Source organism: Amblyomma americanum, chromosome 6 (genome assembly GCF_052857255.1).
Source record: "Amblyomma americanum isolate KBUSLIRL-KWMA chromosome 6, ASM5285725v1, whole genome shotgun sequence".
Classification (NCBI taxonomy): domain Eukaryota; kingdom Metazoa; phylum Arthropoda; class Arachnida; order Ixodida; family Ixodidae; genus Amblyomma; species Amblyomma americanum.
Window position 1 is genome coordinate 116,725,350 of NC_135502.1, and position 27,851 is coordinate 116,753,200.

The window sequence follows — 27,851 nt, forward strand, 5'->3', positions numbered from 1 at the left end:
GAATAGTAATCAATAAGAAAACCTCAAGGCGAATATTTGTTAGCAATGGGAATAGATGAAGAACTTGGAAATGATTATGGTAATAGCTCATGCTTAAACTGTCGAATTAAAAGACGGACTGAACAGTGAAATTGAATTTAAAGGTTTCGTGCTTAAGCCTGCTTCAATAATAGGCAGACTACTAATGAAACAAAATGTGTGGAATCGCTTGACATTAATACAACTGTTTTCACTAGAGATATTTAAGCGGTCGTGAAAACTTTCATTGGCTTCATCTTCTAACAGGTTCTATTCTTCTCATGTGAAAAAAAGTTTAATGTCTGCTGTGAAATTCGTTGCAGCACAAAGCAAAGACAAAAACGAAGCTCGAATTCAAAGCACATACATTTTCCAGCTGAAAATGTCACATTTCCGCAACGGGAGCCGACGTTCACATTTTTAACCAACGTTTGTTCCTAGCAGTCGACTCGGAAGTTGACGAAATGCAGTCGAAATTACTTTGCGTGTGTCTTCTTTTAGCTTTGGTTGCGGCTTCAGAGTAAGCATAATCTTTTATTTTCGACTCGATACGAAGCAGCATGAGCACTATACTTGGTAATGCAGTGCTTTGAGTTCAAAGAAATATTGTTAAATTCAGAGCTTAGTTGTAAGCTTGTTATTCTAAGAGACTACTTTTTGCGATTTTTCACACTGGCATACACACTTGTGTGATGCTGTCAACCGAAAAAGAAATGTGCGCTTCTTACCAGCGGTATAGATTTAAACAGCAAGAGTTGCACATGTCGCGAACGATGAGGAACGCGACAAGGGTGTAATGTTAATCCACCTATACCGCATTTATTCTCCAAGCTGGCAGCTGGCAGACAGTACTCATTTATTTCGTATATCCGCAACGCTTAAAGACATTAAGAGGAGAAATGTTACAAAAAAAATTTAGAGCACTCCAGTCTGTTACATTGGGGAAATTCGAAAGCACTTGCGTCTGACCGGCAGCAACTTTCTTTGCAAGTCATTGTTTTCTAATATCAGTACACACCCCCAACGCACTGTGCCCGTCTAACACGCTTCAACCAGCAGACTAACTGATTTACTTTGTTAATACTGTATATAGCTCTTTCCTGCATATAATCGCGTGTAATAAATACCACGCTTCATGAACTATGCGTTGCGTGCACGCCTGGCACCCAGAGGGCCTGGACAGGACAGCAATCCCGGCAATTCTGGTTTTTTCGAATGGCCATTTTTGTGCGGACACGCTCTGCCACCACGCTCTGCTGACAGGTCCTGCACACACCGCTCATGACACAGGAAAGGCTTTCGCATTAAAAAAACTCACACAAACTGATAATGGAGCTAACAATAATTTAATAGTTGCTTTGGTTACTTCAAAACGCTATTTAGTTAAGGCGTTCATGAACAGGAGGGATCTTGCATGGCGGCTGTTGGTGCGGATAGACAATTCCACTCTGCTGATGTTTTTACAGGCGCGCACAAAAGTAAACGGAGCACGCCATTGGCTTCCAACATTTCTCACGCGTTGTCTAAGTGAAATTGCCAGTAATGGTGTATGCATTCTGGTAGAGGACGCCCGTGCGCTTTCTCGTGGACGAACAATGTTTCTTCAGTCCCTATAGGGAAGACGTGTTCGCACTTAGAAAGAAATCGCGTGTTCCGTTTACTTATGTCCACGCCTGTACGTGTCTTTAATGACCGAAAGAAAGCGTTTGCTCTGTGTAACACAATACCAACCTTGCAAGTATGATTAATTTGGGAAAAACGAGATATGGAGCGTAGGTAAGTTCACTGGAAAAATGTCGATGTTTCAGTACTTTTCGAAAGAGACAAAGCGCCAAAATTTTCCGATGAGAACAGATTTGGCCGGTTAAGACTCACCAAGACAGGAGATGCACTCGGTGTTCTGTTGTAATCTGAGAGCATGCAAAGAGCCGATTCATTCCGCACGGGATGAGGTAGTCTTGCCTTAGGACCCTATGGAGCTACTGCGCCGCATTCGAGTCTGGAGCGACCCAGTGTTTCATATAAGGATAGTTGAGCCGATGAACGTGTTTTACCAAAGCTGCGTCAAATGTATTCCAACATGATCTCAGCGATGTTAATTGTTTCATTAATATAAGCTCTGTACTTCAGGGTAGCGTAAATATGTAGTCCAAGGCCTTTTTAATGATGATATAGACTCTGATGAAGCCGTTCGGGGGGTAGATGGCTAGGTGGCCTGGAAAAAAAAAGGAGCAATGTACATTTCTAAACGGTACGTTTCATGAACCCATTTTTCTCGCCATAAATGAATAAAATTGAGGTCGTACAGAAGAGTACCTATGTCGTTAAAATTTTTATTCCGCAAACCCAACGCAATATGAATGGGGTCTACGCGTTTTAACTTCGCAAAGTGGTTCAGGCTATGAGCGGCGCCATAGTGGAGGCCTCTAGATAATTTCGACCAACTGGTGTTCTTTAGCGTGCACTATCATCGCACACAGCACGGGCCTCAAGCGTTTCGGCCTCAACCGTAGCATGTCAGATCTTTTCTTTTACCTACTAAAGAATTATATGCAATTCCAATGTTAAGTCAATAATGATAATTTAATATGCCTGCAGAAGTTGGGACAACCCAGCGGCAGGAGGCAAAAACAAATTAGAGCACAGAATTTAAGCTGCTCGGTTTACGTCAGGCGCTTACACTAAAGATATTTCTGCGGAGACTGAAAAAAAAAAGACTTCATGGGAACAAATGGAAATCTATCGACACCAGTTGCAACTCGTATTTTTCTTCACGTGATTTATTATTGTTCTGTCCGTATTCAAAAGACGAAATACTTACCAGCACCTCACTATATCTCTGACCGCGTAGACAACAGTTTCAAAGAACGGGAAATCACCTCCAAGAATGATTTCCTTCGATTGTCATCTTTTCTCAAAAAACACGCGACGGGAACAAATTGCTTCAAACAGTGCTAGTGTTATGTTTAATGATATTTTTTCTATGTTACGATGACCAATGCAATTTCGTGGTGGCGTGCATTTTTGTTTTTCTGTTTGACATTGCTTCTTTTTTTTTTCTTTTTTTCATACTAAGTTTTTTTTCATACTAAGTTTATTTGTTCTGTGGCTGACACTGCTTATATCGTGTTTTCTCTTTTTGTTTACCCTACCCCGCTGTAATGTCAGATAGCGCCGTGGGGAAATACATATATGAATTGTCTTTCAGGGTGAGAACGGAGGCTAATTCATTCGCATTCGCGTCTAGCCTATATAGCTGAGAACCTTCCATCTGCAGAACATAATGCCTATTATTGAACATTATGGGTTTTCTGTTTTGTTATAACATTTGGGAGCAATCTCACTAGCTATAGTAGTAACCAGGTGTTCTATCTCATCTGGGGATACTTAAGACATGCAACAAAATTGCGACGACAGTTTCAGAAAGTGCTTTTGCTCTTATTATCACTGGCCAAAATCTCGCCACTGAAAAATCTCGCCATCCGCATAAATACGTTCCTTATATCAAGAGAACTCACTTCGCACCATCTGAGGAAGCTTCCGAGGCTTATGCGCCATCTGAATGGGTGGCAGTAAGCAAATGTCCTTCAGTCATCCCGGCAGCTGGACTGGGCTCCGAGGCTAGGCCTAGAGCCACCGGTGACGCGCTGGCAGAGGTGGCTTCGCCGGCGTCGGACCCTGCTCCCGGTCCATCGGCGGCAGCGCACATTTCGCCTTCTCCAAATGCACCTCAGCCCGTGAGCAATCTGCCCTCTGGGCGGAACTCAGCAATGGCTGCCCAGCCTCCACTGCTGGATGGGGCTTCAACCGTGCTGCGTCAGGAGGAGAGCTGTCCAATGGACCTGTCTTCATCACCTCCATCCGTGCCACCGGCTTCCTGCAGTTCTCAAAAGCGCCCATCAGGGGACACTGCACAGGATTCGTCTTCTGCCAACTGCCGCTCACAAGGCAAGCGTTCCTGCCCAGGGTATGCCAACCAGGTGGCAGTGCCGTCATCGGGATCGGTATCGTATAAACTGGCCATTAAAGCTTTGGCAGCCAAAAGCCCGACAGACATTCCGAACAGGATTCTTCAGGCGAACTTGGACGCGTGTCTTGGGACCAAAGGCTTTTGTGGCTCCACGTCTAGAACGAAATCTAATACCATCGCTGTGTTGCTCCCGACTTTGGCTGCTGTCAAGCGTCTGCAAACGCTCAAGTGCATATCGATTACTAGCGAGATCTCAGTGCCGGTCCAGGTGTACCTAGTAGAAGGTTCGGACCTACAACGCTGTGTTGTTTACAACGTCGACGTTTCCGAAGACCAGACGACCCTCCAGCGTGAGCTCTACTGTCCAACCCACTGTGTCATCCAAGCGAGATATATGGGAAAGGGGCGCTCGTGCATCGTCACTCTACAGGGCCCACCAACTCTCCCAGAACGACTTCACTACTATGGCTGTATTCTGCGGCCTCGCCCTTACAAACCGAGTGCTGTCTATTGCTACAGCTGTTTCAGACCTAGGCACATGCGTCGATCATGCCCTTTTGCAACGCAAGATGAGGCTCGGCCACTGGCACACCGTCTTACAGGGGCGGACATTGCAAGACTGACGACCACGAGATCACCTCTCCAACTTGCCCAACAAAACAGACAGCAACTGAGAAGGTTCGGGGTGGGATCCCTAAGCAAGTGCTTCCGAATGAAAACAGAGCCCCGATACACATCAAACAGGTTTGCGGCTCTTCGGTGGGATGAAGACGACTGGGCGGAGCTTTCTGAGCTCAATCCACCTGCAGCCCCTGGCCAACAGTCGTACAGTGATAAAGTGCGCAAGGATCGCCGTCGCCTTCAAGCTCCACAAAAGCACAGCCTACTGGAGCATCTGCGTGAGGACATGGCAGCAGTTGGCGACCAAATTTCACGTGTTTTAGCCGAGGTCTCTAAGCTACGGCAACGCCGGGAACTGCTTGCTCGCCGTAGACAGCCAGTGGAATCCCATTCCATGCCAATGAATGCTGCAGCGCCTTCGGCTACATCCAGCCCTCATGTGTTTTTCGCCGACTCTACCAGGTCTTCTGCATCACTGCAGGATAACTCAACAACATCCCTCCTCCGATTTATGGTAAACCAGTTATCTAACATGACATCAATTCTATTACAACGCTTGGAAGCCTAATCGATAATGGCGAGTACACGTAGTTCTGGTGTGCTGTAATGTAACTGCAGTGGCCTCTCCACAAAGCTGGGAGAGCTCAAATCTCGACTTCGCATGAACAAGCTCCAGGTGTGTGCCCTGATGCTGCAGGAAACCAATGCCTTGCCATCCATTCCGGGCTTTAATGGATACATATCTCCTTCAAAGAACGACCGTCGTGTGCACACTGTTGCCCCTCCGGGAAAGGCGGCGGTGTACGTTGATGCGTATTTTCCTCAAGTTCGCCTCTCTCTAGAAAACTGGGGCACCTCATATCGAGAGGTAGTCGCAGTGGCTGTGAAGCTTCCCAAGGCAACTGTTGTGGTCGTGTCATACTATGTAAGACCTGCCGGTGGAGCTCCCTCCCGCATTAACCTGAGGTGGTCATTAACTCTACGACGACAGCACCCAGGTTGGACTGTTTTAGTCGGTAGTGACTTTAACGCCCCTCGTCCGGACTGGGGGTGCCCCATTTCAAGCCCCCGTGGTAGGCGTGTGAGGGACGCATTCGCGAAAGCGCTGTTTGTTTTAATCAACCATCCAGATTCAGCAACGCGGACTGTGCGCCATGCTCGCAGTCCAACATATGCTCCGGACCTTACGTGGTGGTCAGGACAAGGGACTCCATCGTGGCACCTGGAACCACACTGCTGGGGTCCCAGCAAACAATGTACCTCCAGAGGAGCGCCCAGAAAGGATGGAATGTCCCTGTCCCAGTGCAACATTTATCGAACATTTCCAGGCCGTAGAGGCAGGACATAGAAACACAAGCAAAGGAGATGTGCGCCCACTAATGTCCTAAAAACGTTTTTTCGAGGGTGTTAAGCAGAAACAAAAAAAAATCATAGCATTTTGGTCCCAGAAAGGTAACTGGGAGAACGTTTTTGGGACCAATGCTTTTCAACAAAAAATACAAATTGACTCCTCGCTCCCTTTTCTCTCTCCCTCGGGCCAAAAGCTACGGGGAGAGAAGGTTTTGCGCTTGCACTCGCTGTTTTGAGAGATCAGACAGGTTTGTTCGACCAGCGGAAGGAAGCGCAGTTCACCCCGCATCTCTCTCGTGGGCCGTCGGCTCCATGCTGCAGGCAGGCAGGCGACGGCGGTCAGCCTTTTCATCGCATCGCCGGGAGCGCCGGTCACCAACGTGCCCGTCTTCAATAGTGTTTTCAACTTCAGCACGGTGCGGCGGTCCCTCCAGGCATCTCCAAGTATCAGCCGTCCTCGTTGCGCCGCTGTCTAGCAGAGGCGCAGTAATGGGCCTCCCGTCGCTCGCCCGGCTTCCTCGCTGGACGGAAGCCATCTTGCGCACACGTATTCCCTCAGCCCCTAGCCGCTCTCGCGCAAGCCCCAGCGCGCAGCAGCTCTTGCTCTCATCACTGGGCTGTCGTGAACTTCGTAGCTGCTGATTCATGGCAGCTTTACCGTGCACCTTGGCGTGCCCACATAATTCCTTTTGGAAATGGTGCAGCGGCGCGCGGCGCATCGCAAGTCTTTTGCACAACTTCATGGCCCTACACCATAATGGCGCTCTTACAGGTGTCGTTCGCGGCAGCAGATTTCAAGGCAATGGGCCACTCCTAGCGCGCACTCTGCATCCCACAGCCACTCCGACGACTGTGGCGTGTGGTTGGTGGCAGCGTGGCCGTTCACTGCGGTCATAGGCGGGAGAGATCTTCGGAAGCCCACCAGACTCTTGCTGCGAGTGCCCATGGATTAACCTGCTCTACCTACAATGCCGTCGAGTCGCAACGGTATAGTTTGTGTTGTGCTCGCGTCGCTGACTCCCAACCCACCCCCACCGGATTACTTGTGCCTTGATCACCTTGATCTCGCCTCCCACGCCGTATTGTGCTGCACGCGTGGTCTGCTGTACCATGAGTACAGCGAGCCAGGGCTCCTACCTCAAGACGTCCCCCCTTTCCATCCTGCTCCAAGCAGTCTTATCTCCACGCTTAGTCACAAGAAAATAAAACTGGGGTGTAACGAGGATGTAACGCGTATGTTTGAGCATTCCCTGTGCCGTGAGAAGACGCAGGACAGAAGGCTGCGTTGTACTCATATATAGTTGCAGCATTTTATTTCATCCTCGGGTTTCTGTTGGCAACGTCGTCAAGGTATGTGGTTTATGCTGGTTTTTTTATTTCCGCCTCGTAGAATTATTTTTCTCTGTTTTGATAACACGCTCAAGATTACTCCGAGGCTCGTGCGAGAGTCAAAGCGAGAGGGAGGTTTCACCCTGCAGAATATCCGTAACCTGAAACAGCGTATCTGTATCGTACGCCCATATCGTCTTTTCTTTTGGCACCCAGGTTGCTCTGTACATGCGTTTGCTTTTGTGTGTGCATATATGCTTTTGTACCCTTTAGAATGTTTGCTTAAGGTGCATCAACTTTCAGCCTGTATTATGTTTTTGTTGCTCCATTTTTTTTCAGATTTCTCAGAGCTAGAGAAAATTTTGGCCATTATTATTTGCTGGTGTCGTAGTGCTCCGTACATTGTGTGTTAAATGGTGCATACACATGCATCTCCTGTTTGCATTCATTTAAATGCAAAGAGCACATCTAATAAACTGAAACTACATCTGTATTGCGCTGCTATTTCCTGTTATATGGGCGGGATCGGGCGACTTTTTGAATTCATATTTCCTTTATGTGTAAAATTTTGGCACATTTTATGTTCTTGTGGCAGGAGCAGCGCAGCATGAAACAAAGAATAGAGAGGCGGGAATCAATGCTAACAACCACATTTTTAATCCATGTTAGATCGAATATATACATCTTGCTCGTGCAATAAAGAAAGAACAGAAGCATGACAAACGCATAAGATGTACACGTGGTAAAAGATTAGGACAACGCACGCAGATAATAAATTTCGCTGTCACGAACCACTATCGAAAGTATGCTGACGCATATACGTCGCTCTTTTGTCGGATGTTGAAGGCTTCTTCAATCTCCCTGGTCCGTTGATCAAAATATGACGTGAGCGCCATTTTGTTGCTAAGCTGCTGGTCACATTCATGCTCTCTACAATGTTTTGCTAATTCACTGCTGATGGCGCCCTTTTGGGATCTTTTGTGCTCTCGAAGCCGTTCATTCAAAAAGCGCCCTGTTTGACTAGTGTAGGTGCGTCCGCATGACAGATTTATTTTACAAACCCTCTTTTCACACATTTCACATGTTTTTTGGTCCTTTTTCTTTCATTGATTTTTCTTTGCTCACTGTTGACTTTGGCGCACAGGCTTCTTAATTGGTTGGGTGCTCACATGAGCACTTTTGCACCAGCTCTTGCGCCTACCTTTTTGAGGCTGAGGTAAATTTCATTAATGTAAGGAATGACCGCGTACGACTCCCCTTCTTCTGATGTGGTTGTGACATATTTTCTGCCTCTAAGTGCTTGCAGAATCCCTTCTGCGTCATTGGATAGCAGTCTCGTCGGGTAACCCGCTGCTTTAAGCCGACTGTTCTGGGCATCAAAACTACCTTGAACTTCATGATGACAGTATCTCGTCAATGCGGCTCTCATTGCTACTTTTGCTAAGGACTAGAAGAATTAGGACTAGAAATAACAAGTGAACTCCAAGAAAACAACGTTATGCGATTTCTTGACTTGACACTAGCCTTTCTAGGCGCTCACATATTCTGGCGGTACGGACCACGAAGCTAGAAGGGACTGCTCCCCTACAGATCCGCGCACTCCAAGATCATCAAGCGGGGGTAGAAAAAACAGAAATGAGAGCCGCATTGACGAGATCTTGTCATCATGAGGTTTAAGGCAGTTTTGACACCCAGAACCGTCAGCTGAAAGCAGCAGGTTGCCCGACGAGACTGCTATCCAGTGTCGCAGAAGGGATTCTGCAAGCACCTAGAGGCAGAAAAGATGTCAAAACCACATCAGAATAAAGGAAGCCGTGCGCGGTCTTTCCTTGCATTACTGGCATTTCCCACAGTCACAAAAGGGTAAGAGCAAGAGCTGGTGTAAAAGTGCTCATGTCAACACCCAACAAGTTAAGGAGCCTGTGAGCCAAAGTCAACAGCGAGCAAAGAAAAAAATCAATGCAAAAAAAACACCTGAAAAACATGTGAAATGTGTGAAAAGCGGGGTTTATGAAATACCTCAATCCGGACTCACCTACATTTGTCAAACAGGCGCTGTTTGAATAAACGGCTTCGAGACCACAAAAGATCTCTAAAGGGCGTCATCTCCAGTGAATTAGCAAAACATTGCAGAGAGCATGAATGCGCTCCGCAGCTTATCAACACAATGGTCATCCCGTCATAATTTGATCAACGAATCAGGCAGATTGAAGAAGCCTTCAACATCCGACCAAAGAGCGACATATGCGTCTGCATACCTTCAATAGCGCTTCGTGACAGATAAATTGATTATCTGCGTGCAATGTCTTAATATTTCACCACGTGTACATCTTATGCGTTTTTCATGCTTCTTTCTTTTCCTTCTTATACGAGCGATATGTATATAGTCGACTAACGTGCATTAAAAATCTGGTTGTTATTCAGCGTCGTGTCCCGCCTCTCTATTTTTTGTCTCGTGCTGTGCTGCTCCGGTCACAAGATCATGCACCAACAAGCCCAAATTTTCACCTTGTTAAAGCACATTTCATGTAAACAGGTAAGTCTGAATGTCCTAGCCAGAAAGCATTCACGCGAGTTGACAGATGTATTACACCACCTGTAGCGTAAGCATGTGTCTGAAAATTGGCACATACGTGCGTTTAGATGCCTTAAGTCTGCATGAAAAAGAAATAATTTTATTGAGCTAGAGCCGAGAAATCTAGCATTAACCTTTTGGAGCTGTCCCTGGGACGTACAACTTTTTGGACACTGCTAGTTGTGGGGACGTTTTTTGGACGTCTTCGGGAAAAATTAGAACCTCCTGGGGACATTCCAAATGTCCTGATGGGATATTTCTTGGAGAATTTGAGGAGGGTTTGTGTTTGTTGGGGTAGTGACCACCATCCTATCATCATCGGTCTCCATTCATCATGGGCCCGCCGATTACGCCGTAGGTGTTCTGTGGTCAAATAGGACACGTTTAGCACCACCGTCGAAGATCTATCTCTGCAATCATCTACACTACTTGTGTACTGCATACAAACTGCACTGAATAAGGCTACTGCTGTCACCTGGACTGACGTGAATCGCCCGGCCCCAGATGTTGGTCTGCTTAACCTGTGGGCTGCTCGCCGACAAGCGGAGATGGCAGCTTCCCGAGACCGAACTTCTGCGCAAGCACGGACAAGGCTGAATTACCTTACTGCCAAGGCTCGCAGATATGAACGCGATCTCTCGCGACGGCAGTGACATGCGTGGTTTGAGCAGTTATTGGCAAAGTTATCGAATGCTGCTCTCTGGCGAACGTTTTGTGCGATGCAACATGGTTCCCGTCGTCCTGACGCAGCGGCCGCAGCATGCTTCGCAGCTAACTTAGCTCCGGATGATTTCACCAGAGAGGCAGCGCGGAAGTTTTTCCCCAAGTATGATGTGTTGCCTCCAAGGGTCATAGGAGCCCCCTTGGCTGCCTTTCCAGCATATGTCGATAAGCTCCCATCTACAGCCGATGCCAAGGGAATTGCAAGCCCATTTTCAATGCCCGAGTTGCTTGCAGCAATAGACGAGGCCCGTCGGAAGACTGCGCCCGGCCCGGACTCCATTCCGTACGAGGTTTACAAGAACTTAATTTCCGCTGCACTGCCTCAACTCCTCGACACCATTAACAAGGTATGGATAGAAGGCGTCGTACCAGAAACCTAAAAATCGGCTATTGTCATCCCCATACCAAAGCCGGAGAAGCCGCCGACAGACCTCGGAAATTTCCAGCCTATAGCGCTTACGCCAACATTATGCAAGCTTACCGAAAAAATGCTTGCCACACGACTGTCGTGGTGGCTTGAGCACGATGGTTTCTACCATCACCCCCAAATTGGCTTTCGTACGTCCATAGGTACAGAAGATGAACCGGCTGTCTTGGCGTCAGCAAATCTGGCCTCAACTCGCAGCCACAATGTACGTACTGTACTGGCCATGGACTTTGAAAAGGCGTACGATAATATCAGTCATGCTTCCATCCTGGAATCGCTTGACATGCTGCATTTCCTCGTTAGAGTGCGCAATTTTGTTAAATCCTTCCTTGAAGGCCGACACTTTGCCATACGCCTCGGTGGTGAGGCTGTCGGATCATTTGTGCCTCTTCGCGGTGTTCCCCAGAAATCGGTGTTATCGCAAACATCATTTAATATTCCTTTTATTCCCCTTACTTGGCGCTTACATGATGTCTCTCAGATTAAGTTCTTATTGTATGCTGATGATATAACGGTGTGGAGCACTCACAACGACCTGATGACTCAAGCAGCAGGCCTACAATCAGCCATAGATATTACGCTGACTTTTGCTTCTTCAATTGGTCTCCAGCTTTCAGTGAGCAAAACCACGTTCATGTCAGTCGCCAACCGCTTGGGGCACCGTAAACTGGCTGCAACATCAATTCGTCTCGATCTAACCGGAGCTCCATTTCATGAAAGTTTGACCGTACAAATCTTGTGCTTGACAATACACGAGGCAGGAACAGGTACTGCTTGGCTTTCTCGGGCTAAAAAGCACGCAATTCAGGCGTTGGGTCTGATTAGAAGCATTGCTCCTAAAACATGCGGAGCCCGCTCTTATGTTGCACGGCAGTTGGTGCGGGCGGTTGTGCAACCGCGCCTCGTTTACCAAGCCTAATTCCAGCATTTGACGACGGCTCAATGGGATCGTCTAGAAGCTGTTAATCGAGAGGCAATGAGAGTCATCACTTGCCTTCCCCGCATTACCCCGATCGTGGCGCTCCAAGAACATGTGCAGCTGAATACACTAGATGAGCTGGTGCAGCAACGGCGCGATGCTCGCCGCCTGAAGTCAAGCCTTACACACACAACGTTTGCACACAGGGCATATGCTTCATCGCACTCCATTCTACAGCCGCCCCCGCCAGTTCTTCCTCGGAATTTTCTGCAGCTAAGCGACAGCAAGCCAACTGATCTACGTCGGCCATCATCTACCCGCGCGGAATCGTCGTTTCGCACCCCAGAAATCTGCCAAGACATCCATCGTCTAGCGGCACTTATCCCGCGGCAAATCCGTATTGAGTGGGTCCCGGGTGACCTCCTGAGCGCACAAAGCCGCGCAGATTCGGCGACCCGCCTTTTGACCGCAACCTCGTCTTTGCCTCGAGTCCTCACTCTGGATGACACTACCCTCCTTTTAACAGGAAAGGAACACCTCCGGTGCCGCACCCGTGGCTAATCCCTCCTCCGTGTGCGGTAACCCACCCCCGTGGTCTTACCCTTGCAGAGGAGGTTGCGCTTCGGAGGATAGGGGTCGGGGTTGCCCTAACTCCAGCTGTGACACGCAAGTGGCCGCATTTCAAAGATTTATATCCCGGCTCCGGGTGTCCAGTATGCAAGAACAGAGACTGTGAGGCGGATATCCACCACCTGTTGGGACTGCCTGGCGCTGAAGCCGACGAGAATTCGGCACCCGGCGGCAGTGGGACTCTCACCGGACAATCTGTATTGCTATATTGCCTGGACACAGGGTCTATATCATCGTTCACTTCTTGATTTCATCAAATCAACCCACCTTTCTTCATTTATTTAAGCATCTTACTCATCTCTCACTTCATAGTTTTTATGCCTTGAGGCAATAAACAGTGCTTCAAAAAAAAAAAAAAAGACTTGGAGATGATAGTTCCTCTGGCTTCCTTTTTGTTGTCCGTATTTTTCATCTGCGAAGATAAGATTCTAGGCGTATATGACTTGCTAAAGGTGCTTATTCATCTGTTGTTCATTATTGTATTCGCAGATATTGAATCACAGAAATTATGCCTAACCGACATCTAAACAGATATTATATAACATTCAAGAAGTATTTATTGTGATGCATATGTCATGAGTATTCTGCTTCAGAATTAGGTAAAGGCTCCGAAACATTGGGTCATGGCTCCTTGTAAGCAAATCTTGTGCTTACTAGTTAGAGCAAGAGAAAACTGCAAATTCGAAAGTGGTTAGAAATGAACAAGACAAATGGCCTTTTTTTCATTTCGGGGCCTTAGAAACTTATACGTACGATTCTCTGTTTTCAGTTCAATGCCACCCAGACTTGAAGTAGTCCCCCGGTTCTCTTGTCCAAAACTGGTAAGAGTTTTCATAGGTTACAAGAACGAGGACTGTATTTTTAAGCGAAAATTGCACTGCACGACTTGTCTTTCAAAGAAAAATTTGAAGTGTGGACGAAGCAGTTATAAGTGATTGAACTTCAGAAATGTTCAATTATCTTAGAAAAGACAACTGAAAGAAAATTTGCAATATATGGACAAGTACGGATTCTATTCTGCACAAGGGGTACAAAACCACCCTAAAAAAGCTTTTCCGGCGGCGCATGATATTAGGCTAGGAGCAAAACTCTACAAAATTAGCGCTAAAAATGGCACGCACAGAAGAGAAGAAACAACACGAGCGCTACTCTTACATGATCGCCTCATAGAGCGCGCCGAGTCACTGAGGTCATCAGCACCCAAAACCAACGTCACGCTTAACTGCCAATATTGCAAAGAGGACTCTTAGAAGGCAAGTCCAAGGCAAACCTTCTCGAGTGCATTGCCTTGATGCTACGTTAGGAAGAACTTTACGTGCGAAATATTCGAAGCCTTCGCCGTCCGTAAAAGGGATACGGATTGCGTTAGCGCATCTTCTGCAAGCTTTCTAGCTGAGGAGATTGCCTGCCTAGATAGATAGCTTTACTACCACCGTTAACTGCGCTCTATGAGATAATTTGTTAGGCAATTCTTATGTTTTCGGCGCTTTTTATTTTTTGCTCGGCTTGAAATATAACCATTAATTTTAGTAACACCCGTGTTGTCTCTTCTCTGTTGCCCGTCTGTTTTTCTGCGCTATTTTGTAGCCGTGCCACTTTTCGATTTATCTCTTCCCTGCAGCTCGTCCCGACTAAGACAGTTCGCCGATGACTGTGATATTTACCGTAAAATACTACTAAAACTGACCAACAAGCGTTGCAATCAAACCTAAACGCGATTACTATGTGGTGTCCAGACTGGAAAATGACCCTCAATCATACCAAAACTGAGTTCATGTCATTTACACGTTCCTCTTCCCGCATTTTAAGCTCATATGTTAAAGATAACAATATTGTCGAGCTTACTATAACATACAAATACCTAGGAGTAAATTTTCAAACGGATCTAACATGGCATCATAACATCAACGTTACTCTTGCAACTGCTAATTGCTCACTCGGAATCATGAAACACAGACTAAATCAAGCACACTCACACTTGAAAAAACTCCCATACACCACCTTATTAGACATAAAATTGAATATGCATCTGCAATCTGGGACCCGAGCCAGGATTACATCATACGTAACGTTAAATCCCTGCAAAGCTGTACTGTTCGCTTCATTTTTTGGGACCATTCCTAGTACACCAGTGTTAGGTGTTTAATAAATCGTACCGAGTTAGATCCCCTATCACTACGACGAAAACACGCTCGCCTATCTCTGTTTCACAAATTTTATCACGACGACGTTTTGCATGACGAGTTTTTTCAGCTACCTTGCCTTATCATTTTCCCTCGCCGTGATCATCCTTATAAACTCAAGCGCCCAGCGTGTCAGTCATCTCTTTAAGCGCAGTCACTCACACCTAGATCCATAAGTAACTCGGGTACTGATACCGAGGTTCACCCAGGAAAATTTCACAAAATGCTGCATACTCACATCAGAATGTGACGTCCCTGTGCACCACTGTACTTTTACAAAGTTATTAATCCTTCTTTTGTGCTCCCTCGAATACCACTACCTTCTTTCAGATTTTATTTTCCATTTTTTTCTGCGTTGTTTTTGTACTTTTAATCTCAGCTGTTTGAATTTACGCTTTTGTATCTGCGCTCTAGTGTAGTTGTTGATGTTTTTTTATGTTCTTCATAAAATTGCGTCTTCATTTTTAGTTTATCTCTTTGCTGCACCTTTTAGAGCAAAGTGTTATCAAAGTGATTCTTGTGTCCCCCCTATGTAGTACTCTCCCCGGAGGGCCTTTAGGATATTTGAATAAATGAATACGTGAGAGAGAGAGAGAAAGACGAACGGAAAGGCAGAGAGGTTAACTAGGCGACGCCCAGTATGCTACCCTACACGTTGGAAGGGGAACGGAGGGAGAGATGAAAAGGGGAAAGAGGAAAAATAGATCAATTTTCCACGCGTACGTAGGCCATTACTAACAGAATACACAGGGCACGCACGGAAAGTTTATTGACTTGAAATCACGACTTAGTCCTTCAAAGACTTGAAAAACGCTTACAGAACTGTCCTCTGCAATGAAGATTTAGTCCAAATACCTAGAATATTGGCTTCAGTAAGACTACGACGATGTAAGCGGCGGAGCGTTGCAGCCAGGAAACACACTAGAATACAAATCAAAGTGCAAGTGACGACAGCCTCACTCACTTGAAAAAGCTCCAGTTCGGTCGACAAGCAGATAAGGCGCACGGGAGATGCTACCACTCTTGAAACCACAAGAATTAACCGGAAATGCAGAGAAAATTTTTATTACGATAGTCTGCCATGATTCTGCAAGAACGGATAGGATAGTAATTTACTCTCACGTAAACTACAACCTCCGAGTTTAAAAGTTTGCTTCGGGCGCGATGAAAATGACACAGCTTCCCGGAAGACAGCGCAGGTACCTCTCTAAATAAGGGCATTGAGCTATGCGCCAGTTCATGGAGGAGTAATCGAACATGAGCTGGATTAAATCGCTAGTAGGAGTCAGTTTAATCAATTGACAATACTTCTCACGTTTTAATATCGGTCTCTTCAATTCTGCCGAAGTTTAAAAGGACGAGTAATAGCCTTCATTGATTGGGTAGGATAACTGTGCCTGGGAGTTTCCCGTTCTCTGGGTACCGCAAGCTCCCTGGAAATGAACAGGTGGGTCAGAAAAAAAGAACGGTGGCCCAAAGTCTAACACTATGCAGACTGCATTTAATGGCTCTAGCAAATTTATTCACCAGTATTTTTTTCTTTTTCCATCGTTAATGTTCTGTTACTGGGTCATTCATTGGCAATGTAATGGTGTTGATCTACCAGCAACGCTGGAAGCATAGGTTAGAGTTTCCTTACTTTATGTATGTGCGAAGCAGGATTTCGATTTGTTTGTGTATTTTTATTATATTTTTTGTCAACTTTCACGCTCTCCATCTCTTCTCTTTCCATTTGTTTCTCATATTTGCTTTGGAATCTAATGAAAACGCTTTCCATATTTTTAATCAGTGTGCTGCCTACTATTAGTGATGCACGGGCAGTTTCATTTTTAGCGTACCAGCAGCTTTGGAAATCATGCGGGTCGTCAACGCGTTATCGCTAAAATGATGGTTTATGGGTTATCGGGGTTTAACATCCCAAAGCGACTCAGGCTATGAGCTACGCCGTAGTGAAAGGCTCCGGAAATTTCGACCACCTGCAGTTCTTTACCCTGCACAGACATCGTACAATACACGAGCCTCTAGAATTTCGCATCCATCGAAATTCGACCGCCGCGGCCGGGATCGAACCCGGGTCTTTTGGTCCAGCAACCGAGTGCCGTAACCACTGAGCCACCGCGGCGGGTCATCACTGAAATGAAAGAGAATGTTCCAGAAGGTGGTAAAAGTATTTAATCGCAGAAATATTACTTCAATAATCGGCAAACCTGTTGCATCCCAGTAACGTCTATGGCAGGGATAGTTTAATGCCTCAGGCCGAACTCTGCAGAACACACGGAAAACTCTTAGGCGCCCATAAACCAGTGCTGTGCGCTGATTTTGCATAGCTGACCGAAGATTAGCATTTACCTAAGAGCACTCCGTAAAGTGTGCCCAATTATGGCGCACTTCTTGGTAGACTCGGTAAGCGAGGAATAATAAGAGACCTTCGAAGCGTATTATCAGCCATGAAATTTCCACATAATCAGATGGGACAGCTTCTTATCCGGCCTAGCATGAGGCGCATCGGCACTTGCGATAGGGTATTCGGAAGACGGAAGTCTAGGCGGCCGCCATTGGCGCTAATCTGTCGCGCTGATATCGTGACGGGTTAATGCGTACTTTTTTTAGTTTACTCTGTGTTATGCGTGCGGAAAGTTGTGTGATGCTGTGGCGACGAACGATGAATATTCGCTGTGTGCCATCCTGCGCGTAAGCTGTTGGGGAACGAAAATGAGGTTTTGTTCGCCTGACCGAGAGACAGCGGTGTAGAAATAAGCCACGCCACGGCAGGAGACCGCGGTCTTTTCCTTCTGCTTCTCAACCATGGCTGTCTTCAATAGGTATTGTGATTCAAGTGTTTTTGTTCCTGTGGTCGAAGTTGTCGTCACATCGCAACGTGACAGCAAGCTGATATCATTGGCGTTTTAAATAAGTGATAGAGGAACAGTGCGTGTTGCGGTTATACATTCGAAGAACTGCCCGGGGGTTTCTCGAAGGCTTAATGAGACTTCGACTGTTACCGTGACAAAAGGCAGTACAATACCGTGGAGAATAGTTACCTCATCAGCACACCGGGAAAGGTGTGCTCATCCCTCTCCAATAAATTTAATTTCATGAAAAACTGCGCAAATAAAGCTGGAAGAGAAGTTGTGCACTTCATTTTCTGCTCGATCATCGATTCTTAGGATCACGCCTTTTACACCAAAGACCGATGAGGTAGACATCTGTATTTTAAGCCTGAACGAGGGTCTTTGAATTTTTTTTTATTTTTCAGCATAGCGAGCTAATACAGCGTGCAGGTATAAAGTGCATTTCTAGAAAACTATTCAACAACAAACAACCAGCTACCCGGCCATTCCACTTGTGATTTGAAGAGATGCGCCAGAACCTCGGCGTACTAGATACATTGCCAAACATTTGTCGAAGGCTACATCCACTGCAACCATAGTACATTTTCCCTGAAATCTATAATTTCACTCTTACACAGTTCTGTAAAAAACTAAATTTTAAAACAACATACAATAAAGGAATTCCTTGCACTCGATGAAAAGCACAGTACTTTTACAGTCTTCTTACAGGTGGTTCAAACACAGATGTTTAAGTTGAAAGCGCCGTGGTACAAGAAAATCGGTGTAAAAGAGTAACAATTATACAGTGTGTATCCTTCTTCACTACTTAATATTGCGCCATTGTGTAGCCGTAGAAAAAATAGCAAATGAGAGTCTCGCCAACAGTAATAGTTACACTGACTCGCTAAGCGAGCTTACAGTTCTTCACTCTAGAATTACACTAAATCCACTGCTTGGCGACCTCACACACCACATTGCAGCAGCTATAGCTAGAGAAGAAAACTTAAGACTGCTCTGTACCAAGTCATGTCGCTATCAAAGGCAACGAAAGAGCACACGTCTGAGCTGCTTAAGCTCGTGACATGCAATTAATGTAAACATATCCTATAAAGGTTGTATAAACTTAGTACATCTGAAAGCAAGGAAAAAATTCAATCCGCTTGGAGCACTGCAATAAATAACAAACTGCACTTGGTAAAGGAAGTCTTTGGCGAATGGAAGTCATGTGCCCACCAGGAATGTTTCAGTGAAGTCATTATCTGCCATCTCCGTATAGGTCACGCACACCTTACACACGACTTTCTGGTAACGAGAAAAAAAAACAAATTTTTAGATGTGGAAATGAGCTTACAGTAAATCACATTTTAATTTCATGCTCGAAATTTGAGGAGGCAAGGAAAAAGTGCTTTTCTTCGGTTGAGAATCGATGCGTTCCTTTTCGCTCAGTGCTTCTCCAAGGGGATAATGCCATTGTGGACATATCTTGTGCTTTTAAATTTAAGAAAAGCAGGTTTCTTTAAGGAGTGTAAATCATGACCCAGTGCTCCGCCTTATGTGCCTCACTCACTTTTTCATTCCTAAGAAAGCCCGCAAGGGCACCTTGAGTCTCAAGGTGATGATGCTTGGCGCCACCAGACGGGCTCCCCATTTTTATACCAAGTGGGGTGCTCCGGGACATTCTTGTGTCTGTAAGGGTGAAGCACAAGTGACAGAATAGGAGCCCTTAATTCATACATGCTGCATGGATTCTCAATTTGTCCCTCTAAAAAAGACGATCGGAACCGGAAACGGTACCGCACCGAAGAAATCAAAGTTCCAACTTCGAAATCTGCTGAAAATTTCCCAGAGTTCCTGATAGTCTACGCTTTTGAGCAAAACGCTCCAGTGGCCGCGCAATCAGTGTTTCTAACACAAAAGTGGCTAGTGGCTATCATAGGCGAGGAATATGAAGCAAAAAAACTCTCACCCGGAGATATCCTTCTACGGGTAAAGTAAAAAAAGCAGAGCGATACATTACTCAAAAAATAGAAACTTGCTGACCGTGACAATACCGTAACACCTCACAGAAGCATGAGCGTCCAGGGAGTAACTTCTGAGCAGCTGGTAATGACAGAGGATGAAAACGAGCTCCTCGAGAATTTGCGAGATCAAGGCGTAATGTTCCTTCGCCGCATCACTACAAGGCGCAAAGGAGAAGAAAAAACAACTCCTCACATCGTGCTATTTGCGGCAGCACTCGCTTGGTCGAGTCTGCCTGGGTTGCATTCATCAGGTGCCCAGTGAGCCCATACATTCCTGACCCTAGGAGATGTTTCAGATGCCAAAAGTTTGGACATGGCAGCAAGACATCCAGAGACAAGCAGACCTGCGCCAAATGTGCCGAAACTGAACATGATACAGACAAGTGCCAATCAAAGGAAACAAAATGTGCAAATTGCAAAGGTCCACATGCAAACTGCTCACAAACCTGTGATGTATTCAAAAAAAGAAAAACAAATAATCAATGTGAAAGTACGAGAAAATATATCTTACCCTGAGGCAAAAAAAGTTCAATGAAGAGACGTCCAGGTGTTTTCTTCTGGGATGAGTTCAAGGAGCGCCGAGCCAAAATTCCGGAATGAACCTGAATGAACTAAAGCAACCACCAACTACCCTCCTTTCGGCTGATAAATATGAGAGGCAGGTATGCGGAATGGTCAACCCATTATCTGATCATTATATTCAAAACCTCAATCGAACGGACACAGGTCCCAAATGACTGGCTTACCGCTAAAGTGGTCCAAAAAGACAAAACTGGAAACCGGCAGGCAGTTGAAAATTACAGGCCAATTTCTTTAAATTGTTGCAAGCTTCTGGAGCACATAATATCAACGGCAATCCATATATATCTTGAATCTTCAAAAGCTTTGTTTCCAAATCAGCATGGTTTTCGGCAACAGTTGACAACTGTAACACAGCTAGTAGAGAGAGTTAATGACTTCGCGAAGGCTCTGAACGACATGAAACAAATCGATGCAATATGCCTTGACCAGTCAAAGGCTTTCGACAGAGTCCAAGACAGGGATTTAATTAAGACATTACTATTAATGGGAATTATTCATAAAATGGTGCACTAGATATCAGCTTATCTAAGCTGAAGATCTCAATTTGTCGAAATCAATGGTAGTAAATCAGAATAATTAAGCGTGACCTCCGCTGTACCTCTCGGGTCTGTCATGGGTGCCGTTTTATTTTTATTCCATATTAACGACATTGCTTTCGATATTAATAAAGATGTTACAGTGAGACTTTTCGCTGACGACTGCCTACTCTAGTGTGGTATTAATATTACAGATAATCAAAAAGCACTTAGTGTTGCTCTCGTAGCTATCGAAAAATGCTGCCAAGGCTAGAAAATGGAAATCAGTGAAGAGAAAATAGTAGTTTTCCGCGTCATGAACAGGACCAAACATGCCCATGAGTACTGTTATATGCTCGGATCTACCGCACTTACAAGATTATGAACGCTTAAATACCCGGGAGTCCTCATTTCTAGATATCTAAACTGGAAGGATCATATACTTAGAATCTGTTCAGCCGCTGAAAATAAACTCTGGTGTTTGCGCCGAAGATTAAAACTGGCCTCATAATCTGCCAAGTGAGCTGCCTGTTTAACTTATGTGCGACCAATATTAGAATATGCTTGTATTATATGGGATCCTGTAGAAACTGGTTCAATAAAAAAACTTGAAAGTGTGCGAAGAACAGCAGCTCGACTTACAATGTCCGGAAATACGCGTACTGATTCTGTAACAGAGATGCTACGTCTTCTCCAATTGCCACCTCTCGCAGGACGTCGCCGAATGACAAGACTATAAAATGTTTATTTCAGCTCTCAAGAAAGTCCTTCAATATGAATAGCTACCGTTACTTGGTCCCAAAACAACTTACACATCTGAGAGCAAGCAATGAATACTGTTACCAAACCACGAACCCATGCATTAATGTGTACGCTAATTCTCACTTTCCGAGGACGATAACAGAATGGAATGAGTTACCAGCATCTCTCTTACAGTCCAGTGCATCAACAACGTTCGAAAAACCTATCTCTATTTCGCACTAAAAGTTTTTTTTTTTCAATGCCATACGCCTAACCACTTGGTGGTTACATCTCGCCTAAGGTGAAGGCCGGGAATGTAGAAATGTTTTCCTTCTTCCTTTTCTGTGGGAAATAACTGTTTTTAAAGTGAATGTTTATTATCACTGCTTCTGTAGGAAAAAATTCATTGCGCTGCAAGAAATATGATTGTGTAGATGACGATGATTTTGTATTTTTCTCTTTCTGTATAATGAAAAGGAAACATATTACTCCTAAAGTGTCACGCCCCACCACTGTAACGGCCCCACGGCCAACTGTATTTGCCAATAATAATATGTTGACGCCGTGCGCCGGGGGGCCGAGCAGCGTCTGGTGACAGTGGGCACACAATACACCGTTGTTGATGTGTGCCTGCCCCGTCCCCCACCCGAACGGAACTCCGGTGTCCGCACCATTGACATCCCAGAAGTGCACCTGACGGCGCACTCTGGCAAACCCAATGTTAGTGGGAGCGGTGATACACCACTACAACTTCAGGCCACATCCCAGGCAGGGTCATCCACATCTGTGAGAGGTGCTGCCAAGGCTGCTCTGAAATCTCAAAAGAAAAGCTCGCTGGCTCCTGAGCCGACAGGCCGCACGGCTTCCTCCCATCGGGAGAAGCCACATATCCGTACCTCCGCGGGTTCCCCGCTGACATCCATCGCCTCGAAGGCGGCGATGGCTATAAACAGTACCCAGCCTCCGCAGAAGCGGCGGCGCAACAGGCCCCACAAAACCGGAAGCACACATTTTTAAATACTTCCCCAGAAGTCATTAGATAAGGCGTTCCTAATTCACTGAAACTGCCGAGGCATATAAAAAAACTACAGTGACACAAAAGGTATGCTTTCTTTATATTCCCCGCTTGTTGTGCGTCTCCAGTACACAAACTTGGGATCAAAACATAAAAATATTTTAAGTAAATATAAAGTCTTTCGTCGCCACCGAGAGCAAACAAATAGGCTCTCTGGAGGTACTGCCATAGTTGTTCAAAGTAGTGTGGCCACTCGTGAAGTCAAGCTTCAGACTACATTTGAAGCCGTTGCAGCATCTGTAGTACGTTTTCAAACAATTACTGTATGTTCCGTATATCTCCAACCATACCTGACAGTAACACTTCATAACTTAGAAGACCTTTTAAAACAATTACCAGAGCAATATATGTTAGTCAGCGATTTTAATGCTCACTGTAATTTGTGAGGAAGCGAACAAACGAACACTATAGCGGCCGTATTTTAGATTATTTTATTATGTGCAATAATATATGCCTACTCAACAAGAGCAAACACGCGTACTACTCTCCAAGCTCAGGAAAATGGAGCTGCATAGATTTTTCTCCTACATTTCCTTCTCTTTTTACTGCTTTTAAATGGGATGTCTTGGCCAACTCGTATGGTAGCGACAATCTACCCGTTTTTATCAAGGTAACTTGCTCTCCGCAAATCATTCCTCCAAAACCACGACGTTGGAAGCTCCATTTGGCCGACTGGGCGCTGTTTCAAGAAAATTCCAGCCTAGGAAAAATATATCCAAATAACTTCAGTATAGACAAACTTAATGAAATTGGCACAAACTGCATTCTTTCCGCTGCGCGCCTGGATATATACCTCAATCTTCAGGAGTGGTGAAACAAAATCACAAAACCTGGTATACGAAATAATGTAGAATAGTAAAACAGAAACAGACCAAAACAAGGACAAACTTTCGGAGGTACCCCACGCAGAAAAAATTTCCTAAATTTTAAAAAGGCAAGAGCAGAAGCCTGACATATCCGCCGTAGTGCCGAAAAGACTTCGTGGCAAAGTTACGTAACATCCATAAATAGCTCAACAACATCAAAAGAAATATGGGAGAAGGTTCGAAAGCTGAATGGTAAATACTCCCCATTCACACTTCCCCTCCTAACAGCCCCTGGTATGCCGACAAAAATCGAAGAACAGGCAGGCATTTTAAGTGAATATATTTCGGCAGTTATCAGCTCATCACACTACACAGAATCATTTCTAAAGTACGAAAACAGAGCCGAGAAACAAAGACTCCCTACAAGTGGATATACAAATTAACCATATAATAGTTTTTGTACAGTTCAAGAAATACACTCAGTATTGTCCGCTGGTAAGGAGACTGCACTCTGCCCTGACGGAATAAACTATCAAATGCTGTCCCACATCTCTGAACCGGCCGTAGAGGCATTTAAGTTTTCTTATTAAGGTTTGGGTATCGGGTAAACTACCCGAAGCCTGGAAGAAGGCCATCATCGTTCCATTTTAAAACCTGAAAAACCACCAACCTCTCCTAGTAGTTATAGTCCTATAGCACTCACTAGCTGCCTTGCAAAATCCTTTGAATGTATCGTGAACATCAGATTAACCTTCGTACTGGAAGCCTGTTAGCTTCTCGATGTCCATCAGTGCGGTTTCAAAAAGACATGCTCCCAAATAGACTACCTGGTTTGTCTTGTAAATGCTGTCCGTGAAGTTTTTGTGCGCGAACAACACTGTTTTGCTGGTTTTTTTTTTCGATTCAGAGAAAGCATATGATACAACATGGAGATTCGGGATTCTTCAGGACTTGGCTGAACTCGGCATTCGTGGCAGGATGTTGAACTGCCTAAAAGACTTCCTCTCCAACCGTTCGTTCTAAGTGCGCTTCGGTTCAACCCTCGCGAGAATTTTCATTCAGGAAAATGGAGTGCCTCAAGGGAGTATTTTATAGATGATTCCCTTTGTTGTTAAAATGAATTCTATTGGTAAAATATTTCCAATATCCCTGATGTATTCAGTCTATGTAGGCGATCTTCAGGTAGCTTGCATGTCCTCAAACATATCAACATGCGAAAGACAATTGCAGCAAGAGCAGTTAACAATAAATAAACTTGCAACATGGGCTCATTGAAATGGGTTCCGGTTCTCCCCGCTGAAACCACTGGCTATTCTTTTCTCACTCAAACATGGCCTACACCCTTCGCGGTGGCTCAGTAGTTACGGCGCTCGGCTACTTAGACGCGGGTTCGATCCCGGCCGCGGCGGCGGAATTTCTATGAAGGTGAAATTATAGAGGCCCGTGTACTGTGCGATGTCACTGCACAACAAAGAACCCCAAGTGGGTGAAATTTGCGGAGCCCTTCACTACGGCGTCCCTCATAGCCTGAGTCGCTTTGGAACGCTAAACCCCCATATACTAAACTAAACTAAACGTGGCCTACAGATAGATCCTAGACTACACCTGGACGAAACCGTATTACCTGTAAAGAGTAACCACAGATTTCTGGGCATAACTTTTGACATAAAACTGACCTTCTTGCCCCCCATAAAGAACCTGAAGAAGAAAGTTTCTCGATCAATTAATATCTTAAAACTGCTTATATCTTAAAAGACCTACCTTTTACACATCTACCGCAGCATAGTTTGCTCTTTCCTAGATAATGGGTCCATAGTATACAGTTCAGCTCGGCCATCCTGCCTGAAGCAATTAGATCCAGTACATAACTTTGGTCTGCGCCTTGCAAGCGGGGCATGCAGGACATCGCCCATAAAAAGTATATATGCAGAATGTAACGTGCCACCTCTCGTAGATAGAAGAGCCATGCTCACATGTGCATATGTCCTAAACATCTGTTCACTACCAAAACATCTCTGCTACTGTATAGTTGCAAAGTCGCCATCTAAGCAGTTTTTCAGTAAAAAAAAGAACAATGTAACGAGACCTCTTATCCTCCGTTATCAAAAAATTTGCCACGAATTAGGTATTCTTCACACGCCACCTGATGTTACCCAGAGACCCGAACCACTGCCACCTTGGTACACCTTTCCCGCTACAGGAAACTACACAGTGACACAACTTCATAAAAAGCAAACTCCACGCGAACACATGTTACAAGGTTTTTTGGTGATAGACGAAAATACAAAGAATACACGGAATTTTATGCAGACGGTTCTAAAACAGCACTTTACGTTGGAAGGGCTGTAGTGCAAGATAAATGAGAAAACGTAGTCAGGTTGAACAGTGCGCGTCAATTTTCTCAGCCGAATCTTATGCCATTTCGGTGACTGTATCAAAAACAGTCAAAAATTACATTCAAAACAGCACTATATAAACGGACTCATCGAGTTTAATCACAGCACTGAACGCCAGAAATGTGAGAGAACCTTTAATAGGAGATATAATACACAACATAATAACTGCTGAAACACAAGGACATGTAATTAAGCTCTGTTGAATCCCAAACCATCTAGGAATTATCGGAAACGAGAGAGCTGACGCGTGCGCTGCTCAAGCTCGATGTAAGGAAGTCAGGACTTTAAGTATACCCTATGCTGATTGCGTAAAATTAGTAAAAAATAAACTTAAAAATGGCAGCCTACATGAAATATTGAAGAAAATAACAAACTACATTTAGTAAAGCATATTCTGGGACAGTGGAGCATCAGCAGCGTTTTATAGAGGCAATTTTATGCCGCCTGCGCATCCGACACAAACACCTAACACATAACTTTCTACCGACAAAACAAGACAAACCTTTATGTGAGAGATGTGTAGATGAGATCACAGTAAATCACATCTTAATCTCGTTCACAGAACTCGAACGGCTAAGAAAAAAATATTTTACACTATGTTACGATGAACGCATTCCCTTCCACCCCAACTTATTTTTAGGAGATAAACCACTTCTGGGTACTTCATCTGTTTTTAGTTTTATGAAAGAAGCGGCGATGTTAAACAAATTAAAATATCACAGAAATACTAATTCTAAAAATTGCCTATGGGTTATCTCTGGTTAAACCTGGTTGAATTGCGAAAGCTTGCTTAGCTTTCGCCTTAGAATTTAACTGTTCCGAAGCAGTAGAGCAACTAGATTCAGATATAGACTCTTCGTCGGTAACTTCCATGGAGAGACTGACCAACCAACGCGTAGCGCATCGCTATTCATCCCAGTGAAGCCACCACGGAGCGAGCGCAAAGTGAGCAGGTCGTCACATCAACGGAGAGACCACCTGCTAGGCGCGCTGCGCCGGCTCGGGGGCGACGGCACACTCGACGAGCGGCTCTCTTCTAGCTGCGGAGGGGAGCACGCTGACGTCACGCGTCGTCATAGCAACGGAGAGAGCTGACGTCACACCACCTGCCAAGCGCAGCGCCGGCTTTGGGGGGAGCGCGGCATACGCAACGGGCAGTTAGACCTGGCGTAGTATTGCTTTCGCAATAAAAATTTTGCCCTAAGCATTGACGCATTCTGTGATGCACCTCACCCATTTTCTCAGGACTGAGAAGAAGGCTGAGGTCATTGTTTTGATTTGCTGGGCTCCTCAAAGTCCTTGTCTGGACAAGGACTGTCGCTGAGGACACGCAATTTTTGGAATTATACCATGTGTTTGGCGCATGATAGCCTGTCTTGCTTGTGCGCCATAATACCCAATGCAATACAAAAAAACAATACATTCCGGAGAAATAGGCGGAGGTTTTTAACTGATTGGGATCCTCAGATACGTGCCCAGGCAAGGATGGCCGCTGAGGTTACCCGTCCCTCTTTAAAGATTTTAATAGTACCCATTTCTAAAGCTTTTTTCTTTGTCATGATGAGATAGCGCTAACTTTTTAAGCACTGTACACCACCGATATTTTTGCACATTTCTATAAAATTCTCCACAAAACTTCTCCTGTACCTCCAGCTTGGCGCATGATGGCCTTAGTTGCCTATCTGTCATAAAACCCAACACAAAAGACTACATATTTCTATAATGGTGCATACCTCGCTCTGATGCTGCACATTGAGACTAGAAGATGAATGGTAAGTCGGCGCCAGCGACTCTTTTTATCACTGTATCGATTTCTTGGCTACAAATTTAAGCTCACAAAAGCGATTATTGCAATGTCAGTATTCAGCATTTTAGCGACTTCTGTTTTCATGCCTGTTCCTCTCTGTACAGCTGACGTGTAAATGTGCAAGTTATCGCGTTTTTGATATCTTTAAAATTACGTTCTAACTGTTCTCTTTATCTTTCCATTTAGTGCCTCATGGGACAAAGACCTGGGGACAGATGCACAAGAAATTGTATATGCTACACCCCCTATTTCTTAGTCAATCACTTGCCGCTTCCGTGCAAAGCAGCTCGCTCCGGTTAGCAAAGACAAAGGTCAGCGAAAATATCGGCTGC

At 45.1% G+C, this 27,851-nt stretch overlaps 1 long non-coding RNA gene across 1 annotated transcript; it reads left to right on the top strand.

Moving 5' to 3' along the window:
* Nucleotides 1–410: 410 nt before the first annotated feature.
* LOC144094953 (uncharacterized) lies at nucleotides 411–27,851 on the top strand. Its single transcript, XR_013306626.1, has 3 exons — nucleotides 411–538; nucleotides 13,332–13,383; nucleotides 27,706–27,851. It is a non-coding gene; the product is annotated as an uncharacterized LOC144094953 (long non-coding RNA).